The 21124-nt window shown below is 33.1% G+C and overlaps 1 protein-coding gene and 2 long non-coding RNA genes across 4 annotated transcripts in view; 2 read left to right on the forward strand and 1 right to left on the reverse strand.

Moving 5' to 3' along the window:
* LOC136042725 (uncharacterized) overlaps window positions 1–21124 on the forward strand; it is a 171046-nt gene that overhangs the window by 74579 nt on the left and 75343 nt on the right. The gene's annotated exons all lie outside the window — the stretch shown is intronic.
* Window positions 84–19865, forward strand: LOC136042734 (uncharacterized). The gene is made up of 4 exons (XR_010621404.1): window positions 84–185; window positions 4685–4786; window positions 15430–15604; window positions 19737–19865. It is a non-coding gene; the product is annotated as an uncharacterized LOC136042734 (long non-coding RNA).
* Window positions 7183–10333, reverse strand: LOC136042730 (uncharacterized). Its single transcript, XR_010621403.1, has 2 exons — window positions 9874–10333; window positions 7183–7447 (listed from the first exon to the last, which is right to left on the reverse strand). It is a non-coding gene; the product is annotated as an uncharacterized LOC136042730 (long non-coding RNA).

Raw genomic sequence — 21124 nt, forward strand, 5'->3', positions numbered from 1 at the left:
CGCTGCTCAAACCGTTGCTGTTCCACTAGCTCTTTGCAATGCCGGCATCCAAGTTCCAAATTCTGCTGTTGTAAAAATCAACAACGATATGAAGCCAAGTAAAGAACTGCAATTTTTGCATAGAAGGATCTAGTTTGACAGTCTTGGCAATGCAATGTATCAAGTCACAGCAGCCTGATAACAAGGTAAATTTTATTTGGTTCATTGACGCAATTGCTACTTAAAAGGCACTACACATAGGGATCAACTTTGAAATGAGCCCTCTCCCAACATTCAACGATCATTGATTTGGCATGATCATCCCCAAGCTAAAGTAATTTTTCTTATTGTTCGAGATGGTGAACTGTAATTCTCTTACAAGGGGTTTTCTACCATTCCAAATGCAAAGTTTTCATTTAATTTGACAAAATTTTGACGGAATTAAGACCTTTCAATATTCTCATATTCAATCTAACATTTTACTATTAAAATTAGTCAAAATCATCATTATCATTCTTGAATCAACTCCAAATGGCGATTCTTTTTCACTTGACAGTTTTTTTTCTGATAAGTATTTTTAAAGTTTTAGTTACTAGAACTATTATTTTGTCAAGTTGGGCCGAGTCAAAGCTAAAAGAACAACCAATATTTTGAAGATGGAGCTATTCGACAGACTTAAGGGTCTAATTTAGACGTGTAAATAACCTCATTTCTGTGTCTTAAAATACCCAACAAAATTTTGTTTAATACTAATTTTTATGATTATAGCCAGATATACAGACACTTAGGCATAGTACATCAGAAAAAAAAATAGAAAGAGAATGAAGGGAACAAGCTACATAAATTCAAATCAACAGGTAGGTTGTCCCTAATTTGTCCGTGGCTGTTACTAACAATTTATCTTGGAGTGTTCACATTTGTAAGCGTAATATATGTTTTGTTCTGGCAAATTATACTTGAAGTATGCACAATACAAATGTTCCAAAACTACTAGAACAAAATTTTGAAAATTAATACTTTGAAACCCGTTTTATGAATAATACTTACGTGGAAAAATGTTTTCCAAAGACTAGTGTTTAATTACAACGATAATTTGAAAATAATTTATCTTTTAGTTGTAATAATTTTTTTTTACAATGGAAATATTTATTGACAGCTCAATTATTTAGCAACTTTTGATAAGGTGACTTGTCATGACAGATGGTGATTCTGAATTCGAGTTTTAGCCTAAAAGATCCAATGCCCATTGACAGGTTAAAAAAAGAATTCAATGATAGCGTTCCAAAAAGGAGAGATTGCAGCATTGATGCGCGCTTAAGTGATCTAGGTGACATTTAGGGTGATCAAGTGAAGGAGAAAGAATCAAACTTTAAAGTGAGTCCCTCATCTTATTCGTGCTCAATTTATAAGAGACCCGTGAATCCCAAGGAGGCCATTGCTCGGAAACTCGCAGCAGTAGGAACCCCTAGTTGATCAGCGTGAGTTCCCAATAACTTGCTTTATATTGACCAGCGAAATAACGCTTAAATCAGGAAACAGTGAAAATTAAGTTACCAAAAACTGATCAGCTAAGTGATTTTTGTAAGTTGCTCAGTGATTTTTTTCTTCTTCCAAGTTTAATTGGTTTATGCTGGACCAATGGCACTTTCTGCAATAGTTATAGACAGCAGAAGTGGCGAATTGTCTGCAATTCAAATCTCTACAGGAAACATTACAATGAATCCGATTGAACCTTAACCTTAAAAAGCAAAGTATAAGAATTCCAAGCCCAGTATTTTCCCCCATAATACTGATCGAACTGACCATAAAGATTTATTTTTCTCTCCCACGTGTTACAGCTTTATTCGGGACACTGAAATAACTCTATTTCTCCCTAAAATGTAAAAAGAAAGAATTCAACATTTTTCTTTTTTTTATTCAGAAATGAATAGAAAAAAAAATCAGCTACAAGTCATTAAGTCAAAAGTCAGCTAAAAGTCAAAAAAAAATATTTTGGCTCCCAGGGTTATATTTAAAATTAAATAAATACTATAAAATACCTGCTTTTGCGAAACATTTGTGAACCTTGACTGAAAAACAGAGAGTTCACTTGGAAAAAAAAATACTGTAACTGAAATTCTTTAATGTAACTGAAAGTCCGTTTAATGGCATAAGATTTGCCAGATGAGAACCAATAGGGTGGAATTAAGACTTTTTGTTCTTTTCATGGGATTGATATATCATACGGCAGCCAATCAGGTTTTCAAAAGGTGGAATTATTGACTCTTCATTCTGGCGTATGCCTGAGGAATGGGACTAGCTTACAAAAATACGCCACAGACATACACTAATAATATTGAAGCAAGCTTTTTGCCACATTATTTTGGAAAAATAACCATCTTTTTGGTTTTGGTAGTATTATCATCTATAGTGTAAATACTTGTTTTATCTCTTCTACTTCTAGTACACACGTTTGATGTTTTATATTTATTAATAAGTTGCAAATTTAAAAATAAAATGTAGTATATGGAATAGTTTTAGATGATAATTATAGAGTGAAGGGCTTCCTAAAAATCAGTTTTAAAACTTGTCATGATATAATATCTGTTTAGAATAATTCTGAAAGTCATAATAATTATTTTTTCAATTACAGATTCTATATAAGTAAAAGTAATATTATAACTAATAAGATTTACAAGACCCAGACGACTTGAAAAACAAAGAAAGAAGGTTTCCTACCTAGGTTGTGTTCCATAATAAGAACATTGTCTAGTTAGGCATTCTTTTGTCCACACTGTTAACCAATAACTGATGAGTATTAGTAGAATTAGAGATAGGCAATATTTTGTAGCGTTATATATACTATCGCAGCGATGCTTTTAATAACTATCCATACCGATATAGAAGCATTATTTTCGATCTATTCAAGGTAGTATCAAGCTAAAATGCTTGCTTGAACTAAAAGATTATGTCGCTTCGAGGTTAACAGCTCTAGGTCAAACGGAACTGCCTCTAAACGTACAAGACAGAAAGTGCTTCAAGGACCGGGCGATGTTTCGTTACCTTTTTGAAGAAAACAATCTAACGCTATAAGACACCACAAAAAAAAACATCGGGTTACAAATATTTTATTTCTAAATATTCAGATTTCTATAAAAAATAATAATCTATTGAAGCTTTAAAAAAAAATACTAAGCTGAGTAAAGGAAAACCAACCAAAAAGCAAACACTATGCGTATATTATATATATATATATATATATATATATATATATATATATATATATATATATATATATATATATATATATATATATATATATATATATATATATATATATATATATATATATATACATATAATATGTATATATATATATAATATAATATATATATATATATATACATATACATATAATATATATATATATATATATATATATATATATATATATATATATATATATATATATATATATATATATATATATATCTCTAGCAACTGTCTTAAACTTGGATGAGAATAGATACATTCTAGGTTTCCATACTCATACAATAGATCGACAGACACAAGTATAATTCTTTCGCATGGAGGTAAGTCCAAAAGAAACTTCAGGTATTTATGAAGCAAAAACTGATCAAGCTCTCTGTTTATTTCTCAAACATGGCAAATGAGAGAAAAATATGGAATACACATGGTGAAACAACTTGTGTTTTAATTTATCACAAAAACACCAGTTGTGAATATATTTTCATATCACAATATTTGCGCACGCTTTACATAAGACCCCTCACCTAATTGCCATACCTGAACAGGATACTTCATGAGTATTTGTGTGTTTCAAAACTCCAAATCATATATTAAGCTCAAATAGTGTGAACCACATATTAAACAAAAGGAAGAGTGGAGGTTAGAATTCCTTAGGAGGACTAGAATCTTGCTCTGCATGTCTAAAATGTGTATATTTGGAATGATCATCACTCTTAAGACTTTCTGCATTGAATTGGGGCCTAGTGAGCAGAAAAAGAGCTAATTATTCATTATCTAAGAAGCCTTGCCTTTATTTTTGAATAACTTTTAATTAAGATAGTTGATTAAGAAAAAAAACCAAATATTTTGGTTCCACAACAAAAAGGTCTTTTCAATTGAATCCGCCAGGGATGTCCGACATAATAACCCCCAAAAAACAAAATCTTATCTATCTTGGAAATATGTAAAATTTTGTCTTTATGTCGATAGTAGCTTGATGTAATTTGATGTAGTTTTCATTTAACTACACCTCTTGTCCTACAACTATTTAAATTTTCTTACGCAATGCATTTTAATATATAATTTTTGTGAGAATTATAACTGTTTAAGAATTATATTTTAATAAAAACATTCTTTGCCGACTTTTACTTTTGAGCACAGACAGTATGTTCAAGCCTATTTAATTTTAAACTCGACCTAGAGAAAAAAAATTCAATGAGATCGAAGCTGAAATTGAACGATTATTAAGTGAGGATATTTGACCTGGCATGTGTTCAAATAATCTATTTATGTAACACTTTACGGAAAATAGGTATATTCAGCCTTACACTGTAGACTTAAAGAAAAAAAAAGATGGTATCAGTTTCGGTTTAAATAATCATTCGATTTGCAAGAAGCACAGTATTGAGATATGATACAGAAGTTTTTAATTATGTATATGATTAAATAGGTTTCTTTAATGGTTTTTCTTTTCCAGCTTATCAATGGTATTAATACCCGACAGATTGCGTATTTAAAAGGAAAGCAAAATGACGATGGAGGTTTCGGTACTACTGTTGCAACCACTTTAGCAATTGAGGTAAACTTTTTTGTCAGTGTTTTGAAAAAACTTCGAAAAGCCCAAAGTCAATCCGTTCCTTTTTTCCCTAAAAATACTGTGCTCCTAAGCTAGTGATTCTAGATACTATGGATCACAAGCAGAGACACATTTACTTCCATAGAAGTTTCTGTTTCTTAGTTCAGAATGTTTTTAAGTTAGGCATATATGCCATGTACTAACTTAAATCCTCTTTAATTAGCAAGACGTTGGAATTTCAATTTTTCTAAATCTATAAACAGGAAGTTTCAATTAAACCAAATAGTTCTCACCAAATTTGTTAGCCTTACCCTTGTTTTCTTTCCAAATTATGACAATATTAATTGCGCGTTTCCCAGTTTTGGTGAGTTTCCTTGCTGAAAACCCGGCCAAGTTTGTGAAAACTTTGATCTCTTCTATTGTGTTCAATTTATGAGCAAGCTCAAACGTGAAAAAAAAATATTAATTAAAAAAAGCTAATTAAATTAAGGAAGTGTAAAAATGAAGTTAGGAGAACATTGCATATTTTTGTCACTGAAAGTCGACATTAAAATAAAATTGTCAAAGTTTCAAGTATGAATTCCTTTCAAGATCAACTGAGCAGTATCATTAAAAATAGCATTACTTATTTTTATACCATGTAGATTTGCCTAATATTCAATTTTGTCAACTAAAACCTAAGGTTAGTCAATCCATAGCTCTTTGTATTTCAAACTGTGACCTATCTAACAATTATGGGTTATATGGTGGTGCAGTGGATTTGATTTTAGAATGGTAATACCGAAACCCCCAAATACAAACTCGGGTGTAGCAACATACTGCAGGGTCGACGCAAGGACATGATTAGTCGAGTAGCTTTGTTAATCCAAAATAAACAAAGCCATTATGTCTAAAGTCCTTCTTTACCTCAGCTAACTTACTTAAGGTTTATTATACCTTTGTCTCAAGACAAACAAATTCCGCTAGGAAGTACTGATTGAACTTTTTAAAATTTCACCCCATTTTCCTTATTGGTCAAAAGCAAAATGTAAGGCGGGCCTAAATAAACCAATGAAATTAATTTTTGTCTAAAGCTTCGAAGATTGATATTTTTACACAGAGTTTTCTTCTGATTAGAATTTACGACAAAATTTCCGTCAGCGGTATTTAGTTAGATAATGGCAAGAGATTTTTTTTTTCTCTTAAACTTACAGTTGGAAATGTCCATATGTTCCAATATGTCCTTCAGCAGAGAAATAGTAATATATTCGTCTGCATCTTGCAAAGCTTGGTTATCGACGGGTGAAGAGCAAATGAGCACCGTAATTCTCTAGCACAAAATGCCCATTTTTATGAAACTGTGACGACATGCATAGAGTGCATTTTAAAATTTATTGTTTTTCTACTTTTATATGGCACTTGGTATCTATCAAGTGACACTGTAGATACTAAGTACTTGGTATCTACAAAATGAGGTATTTTTAACTTATGAAGGAATGATCGGATCTTATTAAAATTTGATGTTTTGAAGGATATCGTGTCTCAGAGCACTTCTTTTAAATCTTACCGGATCCAGTGACACTGGAGGGAGTTGGGGGGGGGGAGAAATCTTGGAAAACGCTTGGAGTGGAGGGATCGGGATAGAACTTGGCGGGGAAAATAAAAATAAGTCTTAGATATGTGATTCGCATAACGGGAACGGATCTGCTCTCTTTGGGGGAGTTCGGGGGGAGGGTTAATTCTGAAAAAATAGAAAAAAATGAGGTATTTTTAATTTACGAAGGAATGATCGGATCTTAATGAAATTTGATTTTTGGAAGGATATCGTGTCTCAAAGCTCTTATTTCAAATCTGACCGGATCCGGTGACATTTGGCGGAGTTGGGGGGACCTAAAATCTTGGAAAATGCTTTCAGTGGAGGGATCGGGATGAAACTTGGAGGGGGAAATAAGCACAAGCCCTAGATACGTGATTAGCTTTTGTCTTGGAAAAATCTTGGAAAACGCTTAGAACGGAGAGATCGGGATGGAACTTGGTGGGAAAAATAAAGAAAAGTCTTGGATACGTGATTCGCATAACGGGAACAGATCCGCTCCCTTTGGGGGAGTTTGGGGAGAGGGTTAATTCTGAAAAATGACACTGTCCCTCCTAAGTTTAATCCTGAAAAACTGAAATCCTTATAGCAACACGTGGAATTACCGTATGTAATTTTATTTTGTAATGAATACTCGTACATAGATTGGGAAGTGATCAATATCATTCTTATGTAACCGGGTTAAACAGAGTCTGGCGAATGTGTAGAAATATATATAATTATAACCAGAATAATTATATATAATTATAACCAGAATAATTATAAGAAGAATTGGTAGAAATAGACTGTACCTAATACTCGAGATAAAATAAGCATATCAGCAGGGTTAACAAAAGAGCATATGTTTTATTTCTATAAGAATTATTGTTTTTTTTATTGTGACAATGAAATTTTCATTAAGTAGTTCTTTAAATCCTTCATCTTCACTAAGTTTTCCTGGCCCTTCAATGACCTTTAAACCATGAAAAGATGCTTCTTGTTGCACGGCTATAATCTGATCTAGTTTTTGCTGACCATCGCTGTCTAATTGACCATATAGTCCTCTTTTTACTGAAATGTCAGTTTTGGGAATATTGTCCCATTTATTATATCTGTAAAACAAAATGAGTATCAAACAGTTCGTGGTAACAAACTGTAATAAGGAGCGACCCGGCTCAATGGTAACCGAAACTCCTTAAAGCCGGAATTTAAAACCTTAAAACCGAAACGGAATTTCGATACCAATAGTTACATCAAAAGAATCTGATTTCAAATATATAAGTTTCATCAAGTTTAGTTATACTCATCAAAAGTTACCGAGCCTGACAAAACTCCCTAAAAAGTAGAATCATAGAATCTTAACGAAAATCACACCATGAGATTCAGCATTTCAGACAACCCTGTTGTAGAAGTTACTAGCTCACATATACAAAAATGTGGAATTTCGTATTTTTGCCAGAAGACAGATCACGGGTGCATGTTTATTTTTGTTTTTCCAGGGGTGATCGTATCGACCAAATAGGCCTAGAATATTGCAAGAGGGCTCATTCTAAAGAAAATAAAAATTTCTAGTGCCCTTTTTAAGTGACCGAAAAAATCAGAGGGCCCCTAGACCCCCTTCCCCGCTCATTGGTTTCACAAAGTCAACGGGTCAAAATTTTGAGATAGCCATTTTGTTAAGCATATTCAAAAACCTAATAACTATGTCTTTGGGAACGACTCAATCCCACACAGGCCCAGGGGGGAGAGGCTGCAAGTTACAAACTTTGACGATTGTTTACATATAGTAATTGTTATTGCAAAGGGTACAGCCGTCTTTTCAGGGGAATTTTTCACAGTGGGGTTGGGGTGGGTCGGATCTTTCCAAGGAAGAATGTATCATGAGGGAATAAAATTTCCATTAAGAGAGAGGGGTGGCAGGATTTTCTAGCATTGTTAAAAAAATAAGGTAAAAATAGATAAAAAAAAATGTTTTCGGCTGGAATTAAGGAGCAGCATTAAAACTTAAAACGAACAGAAAATATTATGTATATAAGGGGGCTCGTCTCCTCCACAATAACTTGCTCTCTAACCTAAAGTACTATTTATATCGAGGTCTTTGTGATTCAGGGGTTATTATTCAAGAATTGGGATGAAATTCGAGCTTTAGTGTTAAGACAAAGGTATTGAAGATTGGGCGAGCCTCCTCATATACGTAAGAAAAATATACCAAAATAGAAGTTCGTTAATTTAGTTAATTCGCAAGTTGCGTATATTATTACTAATAAAAACGTTCGAAAAAAAAAACAGTTCTAGTTGTATTTTTAAGTAACCACAATTGGAGGGCAACTAGGCCGCCCCCACCCCTTTTTTTAAAAGTATCCATGTCAAAACATGTATTAACGCAAAAACATTCCGAATTAAATTAACAAACATTTTTTTTTAACTGCAAGTAAGGTTAAGTTTTAAGAAAACTTAAAACGAACAGAAACTATTCCGTGAATGAAAGGGGTTTTCCCCTCTTCAGGCAATTAAATAAAAAAGTTTTTCCAACTGAAAGTAAGGAGCGACATTAAAACTTAAAAAGAACAGAAATTATTCCGTATATGAAAGGGGCTGTTCCCTCCTCAACACCTAGCTCTTTACGCTTAAGTTTTTTTTTTAAGTTCTCTTTCTCGCAACTCTACTTTTTAAAACAGTAAAAAACTTTAGCGTAAAGAGTGGGGCGCTGAGGAGGGAACAGCCCCTTTCATATACGGAATAATTTCTGTTCTTTTTAAGTTTTAATGTCGCTCCTTACCTTCAGTTGGAAAAACTTTTTTTTTATTTAATTGCCTGAAAGAACTATCAATTGGTCTAAATTTATCTAAAATAATTTATTAGGCCTGCCATTGGCATTGCTCAGCAGTTTTTCGAACTAATCACGCACATGATCAATAGAGTAAGTACATTAGAGTATCCTCTCGTATGAATAACACTGTTCTATGTAAAACTGTTCTAACCGTTTAAGAAAGTAGCCTTATTCTATGGAAATACACAAGTCTGTGACATAAAAAGATTTTCTTGTGCAAAATGCTCGAATGTAGCAAAAAAGAATAGTTATTAAAATTTACAGGGGAGAATTTTATACAGTAGGAACTTTCTCTAATAGGGGTTTTAATACGAGGGGGGGTGCTCCAAGGAAGCCCCTTGAAAAAGAGGTGGCAAATTTCTTAACAATATTTGGAAAAATGACAAGAAATTAATTAAAAAAAGGAGTTTTTTAAACTGAAAATAAGGAGCAACATAAAAATATAAGATAAACAAAAGTTGGTGTTTAATAAAATCCTTATCTTAGGCTTGCTCTTCACGCTAAGTTTAACTTTTTGTTCCTATTCTAAAGAACGAATCCTGGAACATAAGGGATGTTTATTCGAATAAGAAGCTTTTTCTAAAAATCTTTAGCATGAACAGCAAGGAATTATTATTAACATTGGATTTACCTTTAACAGGATAGACTGAATAATAAAATTATACTACGTACATAATTATAAAACAATAGAGGAGGAAATTAACTTGCCTTCGGAACTGTCCCAACTTTCTCCTTTTATTTAACGCTGCTGCTTTCTTATTACCCATTATCTTCTCATAGAACAATATTAGATACAATGTAAAGAAACTTCTTTACAATATTAGATACGACCCAGAGATATCAACAGGCAGTTTACAGCTCTGATGAGTAACACCCAATCATATGTGTTCTCTCCCCAAAACCACCCACTGCATTGAATCTCCTGACGATAAACCCAAATTCAGCACTTGTGCGCCCTCTCGGATTCCTTGAATATTCTCAATTTTCTGTTTTTTATAGAACTTTAAACTGCGTTTTTAAGACAAATTTAAGCAATATTGTAATTTTAACCACGCAAGTAAATAGATCAGGAAGTTCTGAATACAACGGTGTGTATATTGTTTTATTTTGATCGAAAATAAAGATATACAAGATTTTTAATGAGACCCTACTTTTCAAAAGTATTTACAAGGTTTTTGAAAGATAAAAAAAAATAAGGAAAACTAAAAAAAAATCTAAGATTGAGATTTTCAAGAACACAGTCTTCGCTATCGAATGGTATCTCTATCTTAATCTTGTGGTGAAGTACAAAGAAATAGAAGCTTCCAGAAATTTAACATGGGAAATCGGAACAGGGATCATAAACCTTAATGTAAAAACAATTTTTTTTTTTTTTTTTTTCTTACAGATATAAAATCTGTCCTCCTTTGTCTCCAGATTTCCTCCTTTGTTTCCAGATTTCTTTGTTTCCAGATAGTCTTATTTTACGTAGCATTTACTAAAGAGTATGGTGAACGTAGGAAGAACAATTACTTTGGCAGTTAAACATGGGATCACCTAAATTTGGACACAAAACACCATAAGCTGCATAATTTTATTTAAGATTTAACGACGCTTCTTAACTACTATGGTCCCTGCGTCGGCCCTGCAGCGCATTTCTGCAGCCAGATTCGATCTCTGGGTCCCATATTACCAAGCTAAGGTCAAATCCACTACGCCACCACAGGACTAACCTGCATAATAGTACTTAGCTGAGCATTTTTAAAAGCCTGAAGCACTGGCAAAACATTTGACAGAGTCGTACTAGATGGCATTGGCAATTATTCTTGTAAAACTGGCTTAAGTTTCTATTCTCACATTAGTTTTCTATACTTGTATTGGAAGTGGCTTTTTACTAAAAAGCATGGTGAAAGTAGGAAGAACAATTATTTTGCAATTTAACATGGCTTCACCTAGAAATGGACACAAAGCACCATAAGCTGTATAACAGTACTTAGCTGAGCTTTTTAAAAGCCTGAAGCACTGGCGAAACATTTGACAGAGTCGTACTAGATGGCATTGGCAATTATTCTTGTAAAACTAGATTAAGTTTCTATTCTCACATTAGTTTTCTATACTTGTATTGGAAGTGGCTTTTTACTAAAAAGCATGGTGAAAGTAGGAAGAACAACTATTTTGCAATTTAACATGGCTTCACCTAAAAATGGACACAAAGCACCATAAGCTGTATAGCAGTACTTAGCTGAGCTTTTTAAAAGCCTGAAGCACTGGCGAAACATTTGACAGAGTCGTACTAGATGGCATTGGCAATTATTCTTGTAAAACTGGCTTAAGTTTCTATTCTCACATTAGTTTTCTATACTTGTATTGGAAGTGGCTTTTTACTAAAAAGCATGGTGAAAGTAGGAAGAACAACTATTTTGCAATTTAACATGGCTTCACCTAAAAATGGACACAAAGCACCATAAGCTGTATAACAGTACTTAGCTGAGCTTTTTAAAAGCCTGAAGCACTGGCGAAACATTTGACAGAGTCGTACTAGATGGCATTGGCAATTATTCTTGTAAAACTGGCTTAAGTTTCTATTCTCACATTAGTTTTCTATACTTGTATTGGAAGTGGCTTTTTACTAAAAAGCATGGTGAAAGTAGGAAGAACAACTATTTTGCAATTTAACATGGCTTCACCTAAAAATGGACACAAAGCACCATAAGCTGTATAGCAGTACTTAGCTGAGCTTTTTAAAAGCCTGAAGCACTGGCGAAACATTTGACAGAGTCGTACTAGATGGCATTGGCAATTATTCTTGTAAAACTGGCTTAAGTTTCTATTCTCACATTAGTTTTCTATACTTGTATTGGAAGTGGCTTTTTACTAAAAAGCATGGTGAAAGTAGGAAGAACAACTATTTTGCAATTTAACATGGCTTCACCTAAAAATGGACACAAAGCACCATAAGCTGTATAACAGTACTTAGCTGAGCTTTTTAAAAGCCTGAAGCACTGGCGAAACATTTGACAGAGTCGTACTAGATGGCATTGGCAATTATTCTTGTAAAACTAGATTAAGTTTCTATTCTCACATTAGTTTTCTATACTTGTATTGGAAGTGGCTTTTTACTAAACAGCATGGTGAAAGTAGGAAGAACAACTATTTTGCAATTTAACATGGCTTCACCTAAAAATGGACACAAAGCACCATAAGCTGTATAGCAGTACTTAGCTGAGCTTTTTAAAAGCCTGAAGCACTGGCGAAACATTTGACAGAGTCGTACTAGATGGCATTGGCAATTATTCTTGTAAAACTGGCTTAAGTTTCTATTCTCACATTAGTTTTCTATACTTGTATTGGAAGTGGCTTTTTACTAAAAAGCATGGTGAAAGTAGGAAGAACAACTATTTTGCAATTTAACATGGCTTCACCTAAAAATGGACACAAAGCACCATAAGCTGTATAACAGTACTTAGCTGAGCTTTTTAAAAGCCTGAAGCACTGGCGAAACATTTGACAGAGTCGTACTAGATGGCATTGGCAATTATTCTTGTAAAACTGGCTTAAGTTTCTATTCTCACATTAGTTTTCTATACTTGTATTGGAAGTGGCTTTTTACTAAAAAGCATGGTGAAAGTAGGAAGAACAACTATTTTGCAATTTAACATGGCTTCACCTAAAAATGGACACAAAGCACCATAAGCTGTATAGCAGTACTTAGCTGAGCTTTTTAAAAGCCTGAAGCACTGGCGAAACATTTGACAGAGTCGTACTAGATGGCATTGGCAATTATTCTTGTAAAACTGGCTTAAGTTTCTATTCTCACATTAGTTTTCTATACTTGTATTGGAAGTGGCTTTTTACTAAAAAGCATGGTGAAAGTAGGAAGAACAACTATTTTGCAATTTAACATGGCTTCACCTAAAAATGGACACAAAGCACCATAAGCTGTATAACAGTACTTAGCTGAGCTTTTTAAAAGCCTGAAACACTGGCGAAACATTTGACAGAGTCGTAGGCTACTAGATGGCATTCGCAATTATTCTTGTAAAACTGGTATAATTTGTCATTTTCTCACTAGCTTTCTACACTTGTATTGTATGTGGCTTTTACTAAAGAGCATGGGAAAAGTAGGAAGAAGAATTCATTTTGTATTTTGACATGGCTTCACCTAAATTTGGATACAGAGCACCATAAGCTGCATAACAGTACTTAGCTGAGCTTTTTTAAAAGCCTGTAGCACTGGTGAAACATTTGACAGAGTTGTACTAGATGGCATTGGCAATTATTCTTGTAAAACTGGCATAGGTTTCCATTCTCACATTAGCTTTCTATATTTGTGTTCTATGTGACTTTTACTAAAGGCACGCGTAAACTGAGAAGAACTATGGATTTTGAAAATTTACATGCCAAAACGAAATTAAAAACAAACACAGCATTAAGAGTATAAAAACTCTTTGCAAAGTTTTTAGAAAAACGTAAAAAATAGCGCGACAAGTGGTATAGCAGTGATCTCTTGGGTATAAGTAGTCTAATTACAAGGGTGAGAGAGTTTCAACTGAATTTTGAATCGCTTAGTAACATTGTTAATTTTTCTACAAAACTAGCTCTAGTTTCTAGTCTAATTAAAGTACTCAGTCCTGTCTTTTTTGTTAAAAAATATTTAGGGTAAACATCTCCAAAAGCATATTTATACCCAAATGAACTAAAGGCATTCTCTATACCATGGAATAGAATTTGTTCTCCTCCTTTTCAGACTTTGGTAAAATGGGGAATAAATTCTAAGCTTTTCGTTTCAAGCTACCTTGAAAACTTTTTGTTTCGACTACCTTATCAACAATACACATTGCTGTAAGAGTGAAGGAGAGTGGAAAATGTGTCATCTTCCACTTTCATTCGTAAATATTGAAAATTTGTTCATGGTTTTTGTTCAAATAAGCAACACGTGTCTATTTTTCAGCTTAAGTGGTAAAAGGAGGGGAGGGGTTGGAGGGATAACGTTGGCCCTCTAAAACTACAGGTTAAAAATAATTTCATATTTCCAACTCAAAAAAAGTCTACCTTTTGCTAAGGATTTGTTGATTAGGGGACTGGGAGGGAACATAAATCTACTGTGGTCATCCAATCACTCAAAATGAAAGTTTATTTGTGATATTCCTCCACACCAGGTACTATAAGTCTCCTTTCTGCTTAAGGATTGGCCTAAGGTAGGGCGTGGAGGTCCAAGGGCCCGTATTCTGTCTTTGGACACACATATTCAAAGTTCATGCATAATTTCTACTTGGATAAGGTGCAACATGCCCACCTGTTTGTTATATGTCTTGTGGTGTGGAGGAGGGGTGTATTTGATGGAATTGCAGTTCCGCAATCTAATGTTGTTATTGGAAATCAAGACTAATGTAAAACTTAGTTCAGTCGGACCATTTGTAGTGGACAAAATTTTAAGGTATATTTTACAATCGGGTCGTGTTTTATAAGACAACTTGGACCTTTTTCATTGATTTTAAATCTCCACCATTAGACTTACGGAATTGTTTCTTGTTGGACTGGGTAACTCAGAAAGAAAATAAACGAATCTTAACTCTTAAAAATATACTTATTTTTAATAAAGTTATCCGTGGATTTTGCGTCCCCACCATAAGTCCATTGACTAGTTGTCAGTATATGGAATATCAAAAAAGCTCGATAAGTTTTTCATTTTTTTGGCGCCTTAAATTTGAAGCTGTATATTAGCCCTTCGAAGGGCTAACTGATTTACTTTCTTCATATTATTATTTTAAGGCTCCACAGATTTAATCTCCTCATATTATTTTAAAGCGAAAATGGGGCGTTAGTCCAGTGAGCAAAATGCTAATACTTTGGGAAGAGGGGGGTTTTGGGTCTTGAAATAAAGGGGAGGTATAACTGGTCCGACACTAGTTAGTTACCCCGGGCTTTTAAGGAATTTTAGGAATAGGCTTTTTAAATATAACATTCTATACTGAGGTGGGAGGTACAAGACGGGCAGGAAAGCTGCCCTCTTTCATTATTCCTAATTCAACTAAAATAAGCTTAATTACATTGCGAAAATTAAAAACACTTAATAGGTTTATAGTAGATTTAATTGCTAATTCCAGTTTACTTTCTATTAATGGGCTGTGAAATAGATGTTTTAATTTTTACAGTAAATACGGCAAGAAGACGGAGCAATGGTAAGACATGGTATGAACATGGTATGGTAAAAAAGGGAATGGTAAGCATTTGTAGTAAATATGGTAAGAAGAGTCGTAGCTCTTAAATATCTGATTATTTTAGGCAGCCAACGTTGTGGGCACGCAGACTCTTCCAATCAACGTTGCAAAGGCTTAAGCTTTGGTGATGAAAGATCAAGACAAGGAAGGAGGATCTGGTAGTCTTTTAACCACTGCCCTTGCTGCTCCAATGTTTATAGGTCGCTCTATCCTTGATGTAAGAAATGTCAAATGTAAAAGTAAGTTGATATTATCTATCTAAATTTCCATATATAAATGATTTAGACTTAAAATATGGTTTTTTTTTCCCTACTCTAGCTTCTATTCTTGTTCTATCTAGTATTAAATCTTTAAATTAATTATTAAATTACACAAATCAAATATCTGTTATTATTTACAGATACTGAAACCTCAAAGGAGAAGAAATTAAAACAATAAAGATCAGATTAAAATGATCCTAACTGACTGTAAATCAGAAAGTCCACTTAGTTTTTATTCTTTATTTTATATATATTCAGTGATCACACAAAGTAATACGACACACGGTCTTATATCCAGTATTTATTTTAGGAGAGGTCTAACTCCCTTTGGGAAAAGGGAAGTCAATGTATTACCCGATTCACAACAAGATTTTACTAATACAGAGAATTGCTAGTGCTAATTCAAGCCAATCAAACTTTTCATAGAATTGTTAAGGCAGTTAAAAAAAGGAAAATTCTGATCAGTTATTATTGCCATTATTACATTTTTTTATGATTTTCCACATTTACCGAATAAAAAAAGATACAAGGTTTTTTAAAAGGCGTGCACCAGCAAAAATTAAGCTTGTATATGAAAGTTCTTATTACATTTTAAAGCTAAGCGAAATCAATAATGGAAAACAGATACCTAACTGGTAATCTTAATTCATTAATACTAATTACCATTATAGGAAATTTCTTCATGGAGGAGGAGTCTTAATTAACAATTCTTGTTGACATTTTTTAGGGCATTTTTTTCATAGGCATTTGCCATTAAGCAAATTATTTTTGTTATTTTTAATTTACTTATCGGACGTTGTCAATGAGTTCTTTTTCATGGTCCACCTTACTTGACTAGACTCAGATTTTTTTTTCTTCATCTTCTCACGTCGTAAGTTTTGTATTTGAGAGGGCTAAGAAATTTTCTTTTAAAGAAGGACTAGACGTCGTGTCGGTAAAAGTCAGGGTCGAGGTATTCAAGCCTAAAATTCATAATCACGAGTTTTCAAATGTTTTTAAGTGTGTTTGTAGAACCAAAATGTTTAAGATAGTTCTTTAAACAGATTTTATGAAAATAGAAGTTTTATTTCCTATTCATTTCATGTTTAAGGATGGGGTTGCAGTTTGATTTATTGATTACACTTTTTAAGAAGGTTACTGTTCGATATTTTAAAACAAAATAGAAATTGAAAACATCAGAACTAAATCTCTTCTGCTTAGCATGAATAACATTTTAATTTGCATAATAAACAATTAGATGGTACTGAATTACGACATTTATAATTTTATCCAAATTGAATATTTTAGTTGAGGCTGTATTAAGGGAGATCTTCGAACTGGAATTTTAATTTAGGAAAATTAAGGAAAGGGGGAGCGGGAGTTTTTTTCTGAAAAAAAAAAGAAACATTCTTTCTTTTTAAATCTGGGGGAGGGAGGTTAGTTGTTCATTTGTTCCATTAAAATTTTTCAAAGATATATTGTTAAAGTATAGAGGGGAGCAAAAATTATAGGTAGGAACTTCCCCCCCCCCTCTGATTTTTTTTTATGAATGACGTTAGGCGTCTCGTTAAATATTCTGCCTGGTTTGCCTACATATAGCAGTAAACACTTCGAATGTATTGCTGTGCTGAAGCCCAAACCGATTTCAAAATTTTAACAAAGGCTTAACCAACGTATTTTTTTAAAGATAGGACTTTCCTTACCTTTGTATTTTAACAAAACTATTTATCAAAAGGTATGTAATCTTTATGTAACCGCTTGAGTTACATTCACAAAATAAGGTAGACATCAGCCAAACTGTTTATAACAAAACATGGAAACTTAAGTGAAATAACATTTAACTAAATAGATAGATAACCCAGGTACGATTTATGTCACCTTACAAATGAAAAATACTTTTTAGTTTAAATGAACCAGGACAAGTTTTTGTTAATGAAGCATTAGAACCAATTTTACTGTCAAAGCAAATTACTTTGATCATACAAACCGATTTCCCCAAATTTTTATCTTAATGTACTCAATGACTAATTTTCACTACATGGATATGCTCAAATCAGCAAACTTACTTATCCAGAAGTGCTTTACAATGAATATTTACATTTACATTGACTATTTGCTTTACTTGTATGTCTTATCACAGTCCTTAGAATAAACTTAAGTTTTTGAGAAATATGTCCAGAGGAAAAAGATAAGTATCCTTAGGTCTGACTAAAAGCTCTATATGATGAAATATGAAAAATCTTACCGGATTGATTTTTAGATCGAAATACTGACTTAACTTTTTGTTCATGAAAAGAGAATAGTTGGCAGAGTCATCTAATTTTCAGACTCTATAGATGCTGCTAAAATATCCAGACAGATTCAACATTTGGTTTTTATTTAGAACTCAGTTATATTTAATTATTAGGCTTTACTTTCAGCATAAAATGAAAGAATACACGATAATTAACCTGTACAATGGTTATCAAATATAAAAGGGGCTAACATTGTAGTCTCTTCTGCATTTGTAGAGATACAAAGCGCTCATAATTGTGGGTTATCGTTTTCCTCGGCACAAAATTAGGAACTAATTATAATTAACGAAAATTCTATTCTAAATTTTGTCAAAGCACTAAATTCATTTTTTTTCATACAGTGGTTTCAGTTGATGGCCTTTGCCCTCTGTTTTTTGTATCCCCCCTAGATTTTTGAATATGGCGTTTTTGCGGCTATTTTCTTTGACCAACGTAATTTTTAAGAAATTTGCTTTGAGAAAAAAATCAGAAAGATTTACCCCCTCCCACTGGATATCGATAAACATTTTACTGACGTCCAGCTGAATTTCTCTGAATTCACGTCACTGCTTTTAGAGGAACCGAAGGTGGTTGATTTTCTTGTCTGCTTGACACTATCGGTCATACAAAATTCTAATAATTGTGTTTTATCCTTTGTCTTGAAAAATAAATATAATATGTAATTAATTGTGATTACTGATAATTCAATTCTTAAATACATAAATCTTAAAATTATTACGGGGATTTAATACCTTAAAAATATTTTTGAGAGTTCTCAGCTTTGGCTGACAGCTTTAAAGACAAAGGGCCTATTAGCAAATTTTCTTAGCTCCTCAGGGATAAAAATTGATAGGGGATCTTATTGGGACAACAGTTTGAAAAGCTAACCAGAGACAAGATCAAAATAAACAAAGCGTTAATCTCTTAAAAACTGTTAAGCAAAGTGATGTCTATTCAATGTACGTACAGCATAACTAACATGTATCCTATGTCGTCAAGGTTTACAGTCAAGGCAGTTAGCACAACAGGTGACACCCAAAGATGTAAAATTATTCAAATGAGACTTCTTTTGAGCTGATGTTTGATGTTTTCTAAGCAGTTATTGTGTAAAATTTTTAGAGACTACCATTTTCTGAAGAATAAAAATAGAATTCTGCTCTGTTCAATCAAAAAGCGATATTTACACTTTCTATTGATGTTAGTTTCTTTATACCTGAGTATCTCAGGTACAAAATAAGAAAAGATACATGCTCTCTCTTCGATAATCGGAAAAGCACGTGTCGACCTATGGTTTTTTGTTGTTTATTCGGTTCTTTCATCCAAACTATACAAATACTGGCAAGACCAGTTCTAGATAGTTTGGCCACACACGGCTAAGGCCATAAGTTTAGCCGCACATGCTAAAAAAATTATAATGGATGGGTAGGGTGATTCTTCAAGATATTGAATCATAAAAAAGTAAAGGATGCGGCACTAGACCCTTAAGGTCCGAACCGGCGGTGCTGATTTCCGTCTCAAAGCCCTTCAGCCAGAAATCCTCATAAAAGCATATGTTTTCTGAGAGGGTAAACAGTACCAATCTTAGTCCCTAAAACACTTATTGTACATAAAAAGAGCTTATATTGTAGTCTTTTTGGCACTTATAGTATTACAAAGTACTTCTAGTTTTGTGTTTTTTGTTGTCTTGGAACAAATTTAATTGATTAAACAATCAGTTATTGTTAATCATAATTAACCAACAATTACAAGCTATTAAATTGATATAATTGATTATCATTTAAAATTAATTATTAACAAAAAAAAGTAATTGATTTCTGGAATATATGCTTTTTTGAATCATTTTAATTTGTTTCTTTCAGAGGAGCCACCCACTTTATCCCCACTAAGCGGTAAAATTAACATCAAGCTAGTGATCGAGGTCAATAGAATCTAGAATTGAAGCATCATCTGGAGCAAACTTACTTAAAGTCCTCAAAGACGAGTCAGACAAACTTCCCAAATCGTTTATGTAAGTCATAATCTTTACTTTAACACTGTCATACTAACGATCCAGATTCCACCAACCCCAAACTCTTCGGATTTCTCGAATAAATGTTAGTTTATTTGAAAGTCATCCAAAAAATAGCGGTCATGAATAGTCAATTTTTGACACGAAACACAAATCTTGAATTTATGCTAACGTGGAGTTAAAAGTGAGGTTCATGTATGACAAGATTCTTATTCCTCGTCGTCAAACTGACCAGAGGTCCGTATTTATCCAGGGTCCAGTTATAACTGAATTGCAATAGTTCTTTACCATCTTCTTATGGCTTGGGCTATTATCGAGACTTTTCCGCATAATGTAGTCAAAGGAATCGAATTCCGAACCCTGTAGTGTGCTGCTGCAGCTTAGATCAAACTATGGTAGTTCTCGTTAACTATCAAGCAGAGATCAATCTCTATGCACCTTCATGTCCTTCGCCCTGTCCTATTGTGCAAAAGTTTTTTGTAGAATCTGATATCTAATAAAAATAATAAAATTACAACTGGAATATACGAAAAACTATTCCAGTGATAAATATGTTTAAAAATAAAATTTGCAAAGAGGACACTTCAACAAATTAATCGTTAATATTTACATGATTTGTAGCAGTTTTCAAATTATTTCAGTTGATTTATTAAGAAGCTAATCCTCCATTTAAAGATTGAGCTTCCCTACTTCACCCGCATTTTGACTTTTTCTGAACTTAAGGACCTTTAGGACTTTAGGACCTCCTGATTTATGTTGTATTAAGTCAGAAATATGTTGAAGCATCGTTTCAAATATATAGTAGGACTGGAACGTTCACGCCATAAGTAACAATTCCATGAATGCTGGAAAGATTATTTAAGATCCTTTAAAAACCAGTTAATTTTTCATCTTCTTTGCTTTTTCATTTTTATTTGTTTTCATTCAGTCTATTCTACAATCCATGAGTTTAACTTAAAACCCCAATTTGAAATTAGGATTTTATTTTAGTAAATAAATGTAGTTTTAATTTCTACTGAAAGACCTACAAACATTAAATGCTTAATTTTGTTATTGACAAAACGGTGAGTCTCCATGCTGGTTCCTAAATCTTGAATATTGTACTTGAAATTACTTGAAACCCTGACTAGAAATTACAGGTTTAATTGTATTTTAACGGTGTTAAGAGATAAGGTAAGTCTACATGCACCGGCAGTAGGTATGCACTTACCTTTTCAAAGAAAAGCCAGTTATAATAGA

The sequence above is a fragment of the Artemia franciscana genome, unplaced genomic scaffold (genome assembly GCF_032884065.1).
Source record: "Artemia franciscana unplaced genomic scaffold, ASM3288406v1 Scaffold_188, whole genome shotgun sequence".
NCBI classification, from domain to species: Eukaryota; Metazoa; Arthropoda; class Branchiopoda; order Anostraca; family Artemiidae; genus Artemia; species Artemia franciscana.